Genomic DNA, 6,607 nt, shown 5'->3' with positions numbered 1-6,607 from the left:
TAATGTTCCCAAAGTCATCAGACTTGTTTTGGAAGATCCACTTGGTTCCTATAACATTTATACCTTCAAGTCAAGGAACCAAGCTCAACACATCATTTCTCTCAAACTGTTCAAGGTCCTCATGTATGGCAGCAATCTAGTAATCATCCTCCAGAGCTTGTTTTGCATTCTTTGGTTCTGCAAGAGAAACATAGCACAAGTTATTTGTTTCATTCAACCTTTTTTCTTCCTGTTACCATTATCTCTTTAGGATTTCCAATCACAATGGATGGTGGATGAGCTTCCTTGATCCAAGAGAGTGGTTCTTTGGTTTTTTGAGGCTTTCTCTGAGTGATCTCACCAAACAAATAAATTAACAAATCAGGTCTTGGCCTTTCAAAAACTGATCCGTGTTGGGCAGTCGTGGTGGTCACATCAGGTTCTTGGGTGATCAACTTAGGTTGATCTTGTGTTCCAGTCGGATTCAAAGTGAACACACCGTCTCGGTTAATAGTCACCTCACCAGGGGCAATCATATCTTCAATTTCATATTTGTAATGCCCACATTGAGGTACGTAACTTAACTTATGCCCTTATGCCCTTAGTTGAATTTTGTTAAAGTTATTTTGAGAAAAATGTGAAGAAAATCCCTTAAACTTTCATTGGGGGTAAAATGGTCTTTTCACTCAAAATTAGTTGAAAAATTTGGGAGTGAAAAGAGATAGAATTTCATGGAGAATGCAATAAAAATGAGGGCATTATTGTAATTGACTAAGGGACATAGATGGAATTTCATAGAAAGTGCAAGGGCAAAATGGGAATATAATATATATATATATTATTATGTAATAAGAGTTCAAGAGGAGAAACCCTAGCCACTCTATCCCTCCATTCATGCCATTCTCTACTCAAATTCTCTCAAATTTCTTCACTAGATTTCCAAGGAAATTCATAGATTTTGGGTATTTTTGAGTGGATTTTCAATCCTAAGCATCCAAAGGTAAGATTCTAGCATCAAGATGTGAGATTAAATTTTAAAGTTTTGAATTCTTATGGTTTTATATGCTTAGGGTTTAAGAGGAAAGGGAATTCTATCAAAGAGAGATTATAGTGTTGGAGTTGCTCAAATTCAAGGTAAGTAAATCCTACCCTAAGTATGATTTAAGTTAAGATGTGTAGAGAATTTTCTTTATGCATATACATGTGTTATAAGTAGAATTGTTGATGGATTTGGTGTTGAATGATGATTAGAACCTATCCATGAGAGTTTGTGTTGGTATAGTTGATGCTTGATGCATGTTTGGATGAAATTTGGAAGAATTGAAGTGGAAATTTTGGAGTGTGCATTTTGGGCAGATTTGGTGTTAAATATGGAGGGATTTTTTCCCAATTTATTTACACTATGTATAGTTTTGTATATATAAAGAAAATTTGGGCCCATTATTTTATACTCATCTACATGTATATTTTCGTAATATATATATTTAGTTAATTTTACTGTTTATTTTATGAGTATACTAGCCAAAGAGAGAGTCATTAAAATATTCTTGTGAGAACTTTTGAATAATCTTCTGAATAAGAGAAAACCACATTAAATGACTCAATAATAGGTTCAGTTCTTGATAATCTGTGGATTATACTGTTTTTATTAGACTTTTTAGTCGGATTTCAGATACTTCTCAGTTCATTTTGACCTGAATTGCTACTTAATTCTTTATATTTTCTGTTTCAGGCTAAAATGGACATTTAATGCAAATAATGAGCGAATTGGAGTTTTTGGACTCAGAAGTGAGCGGATCTCAGAAGTTGGGAAAGTTCTGAAGCAGAGTGGAGCACTATGAAGCTTGTTTCCATGAGGAGAGCATCGAAGATCGAAGATTCAAGCAAAGAAGCAAGTGGAGGGCAATTCTGTAAATTCAGAATTCCACATGAAGGTTCGCTGCGGCGAAGAGAGTTGCGCACAAGAGTTTTATTTCACTTCGTCACCGCGGCGAGAATCCTTCTTCGCCGCGGCGAAGTCTGCGAATTCCAAAACGCACAGTTTCATTTTTAGGCATTTTCCTAGGTTTTTGGGCTAGGTATTAAAGCAAAACTGAGTCATTTTTGTTAAAGGTCGTTCGTTTTTAGGAGAGAGCAGCTATTTTCATTTTCTTAGGTTTAATTTGGGTGAACTTTGATTAAAAAGGGTGAAGATTCGAGAATAAAACGAGTGGATTCATCATTTAGGGAGATCTCTTGTCCTTTCTCTTATTTTCATTATGTTAAACATTGGGTTTTTCGTTTCTTTTGTTTGTGTTATTGATTTAGCTATGAACTAACCCATTTTGGGTTAGGGTTTTGATGTAATTCGGAATTCCATGGGTTAAGTAATTTATTGTTATTATTTTCATATGATTTTGCTTTGATTGTGTGATTATTCTGAATTTATTGTTTTTATGTGATGAACATGATGAGATTGAGAAATGAATCGTGTTAAGCTTCTTGGGTAATCACCATTGTAGTATTAAATGCTAGAGATAGATTTGAGAATCAATGAAATCAATCTAGGATTCTTTGTGCTTAATGAGCTTTGAACTATTAATCTTCATTTTGTTGGGTGCGGAAGGTTAATAGGAAAGAGTAAGGAAATATAGCCTGAGAAGGTATATTTTACACTTTAGAGAATTCTATTTACAATCAATGCGTGTGAATATGGAATTAGTATAAGCCTTAGGTTTAACCCATAGAGTCTGAATGAAGTCAAAACCCTACCCGTTTGTTTGAAACTGATATTACCTTATTTTTAATCTTGCTTTCGTAATTTAGTTTTAAATATTTAGAAATCTTGTTTTAGTTTTAAGTTTAATTTTCTCCCTTTAATCCAAACAACTCGATTGCTCCAATTTGAAAACAGTAGAAAACTTAGTGCTTAGCAACCAATCCTCGTGGGAACGATACTCACTCATCACTTTATTACTTTGTGTGACTAGTGCACTTGCTATTTATACATGTTGTAATTACAACGCATCTAGTTTTTGGCGCCGTTGCTGGGGATTGAATTTTGTGTTAACATTAAAATTTTCTTGTGTTAGCTAGATTGGAGTGTTATTTTTACTTAATTGTTGTTTTTTTTTTTTTTTTGGTTATTTTTCTTTGTTTGGTGTGATTTCACTCTTGCTATTTTCTGTGTAGTTTATGCAAAGAGCATGACGTCAGCCAATGGTTTCTGTTGATCCTGAGATTGAAAGAACCACTCGAAGACTGAACACAGAAAGAAGAGAAAGAGAAGCTACAGTTGAACCAGAAGTAATAGTTGTAGAGATGGCAGAGAATAGAACATTGAGGGAATTCTTTGTTCCCATAGTTGAAGGTAGTGGGTCAAGTATTACTAGACCAGCGGTACAAGCCAACAACTTCAAGATAAAGCCGGCAATCATCCAAATGATCCAGCAGTCGGTTCAGTTCAAGGGGAATTTGAAGGAAGATCCAAATCTACACATTGCCAATTTTTTGGAGATTTGTGATACGTTCAAGTCAAACGGAGTGTCAGATGATGCAATCAAATTGAGACTATTCCCATTTTCATTGAAGGATAAAGCTAAGGGATGGTTACTGGCACTACCAGCAGGAACAATCACCACATGGAATGATTTAGCACAGAAGTTCCTGACCAAATTTTTTTCCTCCAGCAAAGTCGGCAAAGTTGAGAAATGACATCACATCATTCATTTAAGAAGAGTCAGAATCATTGTATGAGGCTTGGGAGAGATACAAAGAATTACTAAGAAGGTGTCCACATCATGGGTTGCCAGTTTGGATGCAAGTCCAAACATTTTATAATGGATTAACGGTGAATGTGCAAACTATGGTGGATGTAGCCTCGGGAAGAGCATTACAGAATAAGGCTTCGAAAGAAGCTCACGAGTTGCTTGAGGTTCTGGCAAGCAACAATTATCAAAGACCTAATGAGAGGGTGCAACCGAAGAAATCTATGGGTCTTTATGAAGTTGATGCATATACGGCCATTTCAGCCCAACTGACAGCACTTTAGAAACAGTTGGGAAGTATGTAGGTAAATTCCATTCAAGCTCCTCAACTAACTTGTGATTTTTGTGTAGGTAATCACGTGAGCAGTGAATGTCAAGTAGGGAACACGTTTGCCTCAGCATTGTCATCATTGGAGCAGGTTAACTACTTGGCTGGAAATCAAAGGCAACCGAACAATCCGTACTCTAACACATATAATCCTGGTTAGAGGAATCACCCAAACCTATCTTGGGGCAATCAAAACCAACAAAAACAACAAAATAATCAATGGAATCAAAGGGCATTGCTAGACAACCAAACATGGGTGAACAACCAACAAGGAGACCCAAGAGTGATGAAATTGGAGGACATGTTTGGGAAGTTTATGCAAGAGACCATGGGTTTTATGAATGAGACAAGAACTAATTTTAGAAATCAAGGGGCGTCCATTTGGAACTTAGAGGTACAGATGGGGCAGTTAGCTGAAAAGCTAAATGAGAGACCACAAGGGTCTTTACCTAGCAACACAGTGACTAACCCACGTGAGCAAGCAAATGCAATAATTTTGAGGAGTGGAATAGTTTTGGAAGAGGTGGGAAAATCAAGAGAAAAAGAAAAGCTACCAAGGGAAAGGAAGAATCTGATAACTAAGTAGATGAAAAGATAGTTGCTGAAGAGAAACCATCTATTTCTAGGGAAGAAGGATAGAAATGAGAAGAGAGGCAAAATAAAAGGAAATAGAAATTGCCATTTCCCGAGATACCACCAGAATTGGCACATCACACTTCACCTGTGCCGTTTCCTCAAATACTGAAGAAAAAGAATAAGGATAAGCAGTTTTCCAAATCCATTGAAATATTTAGAAAATTGCATATTAACATTCCTTTTGTAGATGCATTGCAATAGATGCCAAGCTACGTGAAATTTCTAAAGGAAATTTTATCAAACAAAAGGAAGTTAGAGGATGAGGAAACAGTGATGTTGATGGAGGAGTGCAGCGCCATTCTCCAAAAGAAGCTACCTCCAAAACTCAAAGATCTAAGGAGTTTTACTATTCCTTGCATTATAGGAGATATTACTTTTGATCGTGTTTTATGTGATTTAGGTGCTAGCATCACTTTAATGCCTTTTTCTATTTTCAGGAGATTGGGAATTGGTGAAGTGAAGCCAACGACCATGTCGTTGCAACTTGCAGATAGGTCCATAAAACACCCACGGGGTATAGTTGAGGATGTGTTGGTAAAGGTGGACAAGATAATCTTTCCTGCATATTTTGTTGTATTGGACATGGAGGAGGATAAGGAAATGCCTCTTAGTTTGGGCCGACCATTTCTGGCCACAGGAAGAGCACTCATAGATGTGTAAGAAGGAAAGTTACTATTGAGGGTTCAGGATGAGACAGTAACATTCAATGTGTTTGAGGCTATGAAGTTTCCATCCGAGACGGATTCATGCTTTAGTGTTGATGTGGTGGATAAACTAGTAGCGGAGACCATTGAAGAAAAAACTCAAAAACTACAAATAGAAGCATATATTGCACAATCAAGAAAAATAGAGGTAAAGGAATAAACAAAGAATGAATGTGCTAGATTGTTGGAAGCACTTCAGCCGATTGATGAAAACCAGGATCTTGAATTTGAGGAATTTGATTATGAGAAAGAGAATGCAAAGGAAAGAAATGAGGAACCTTTAAAGCTTGAATTGAAACCCTTACCTTCCCATCTCAAATACATGTATCTTGGGGAATCGGAAACATTCCCAGTAATCATCAATTCAAAGTTGAGCAACTTGGAAGAAGAACAATTAATTCGGGTTTTGAGAGAACATCAATCAGCAATTGGATGGACTATTTCAGATATTAGATGCATCTTTCCATCTTTTTGCATGCATAAGATACTCATGGAGGATGATAAGAAGCCTAGAGTTCAACAACAAGGAAGATTGAATCCTTCGATGAAGGAAGTGGTGAGAAAGGAGGTGGTGAAACTTCTAGATGCGGGAATAATTTATCCTATTTCTGACAGTCCATGGGTGAGTCCGGTGCAAGTGGTTCCGAAGAAAGGAGGTATCATAGTGGTAAAGAATGAGCGCAATGAATTGATACCAACTAGGACGGTCACAGGCTGGAGAGTGTGCATTGATTATCGGAAATTAAATGAAGCGACAAGGAAGGATCATTTCCCACTTCCTTTTATCGATCAGATGTTAGGGAGGTTGGCAGGGCATGCTTACTACTGTTTCCTGGATTGTTATTCAGGGTACAATCAGATTGCCATCGCTCCTAAGGATCAAAAGAAGACGACCTTCACTTGTCCATATGGCACTTTTGCTTACCGAATGATGCCCTTTGGGTTATACAATGCACCAGCCACATTTCAGAGATGCATGATGTCGATCTTTAGAGATATGGTGGAATGGTTTATAAAAGTCTTCATGGATGACTTCTCAGTTTTTGGTTCATCGTTTGATAATTGCTTAGCTAATCTTTCTCTTGTTTTGCAGCGATGTAAAGAGACGAACTTGGTGCTCAAATGGGAGAAGTGCCACTTCATGGTCCAGGAGGGAATAGTGCTTGGTCATAGAATTTCAAAAGATAGAATAGAAGTAGATCGAGCAAAGACAG

General features: G+C 37.1%; 1 non-coding gene across 1 annotated transcript; it reads right to left on the bottom strand.

Annotated features, from left to right (window-relative positions):
- Window positions 1–3,658: 3,658 nt before the first annotated feature.
- On the bottom strand, window positions 3,659–3,765 carry LOC116142792. Its single transcript, XR_004130046.1, has one exon. It is a non-coding gene; the product is annotated as a small nucleolar RNA R71 (small nucleolar RNA).
- Window positions 3,766–6,607: the final 2,842 nt, after the last annotated feature.

This window comes from Pistacia vera, unplaced genomic scaffold, assembly GCF_008641045.1.
Source record: "Pistacia vera cultivar Batoury unplaced genomic scaffold, PisVer_v2 Contig419, whole genome shotgun sequence".
In the NCBI taxonomy this organism is placed as follows: Eukaryota; Viridiplantae; Streptophyta; class Magnoliopsida; order Sapindales; family Anacardiaceae; genus Pistacia; species Pistacia vera.
This window is presented reverse-complemented; position numbering and strand designations above follow the sequence as displayed.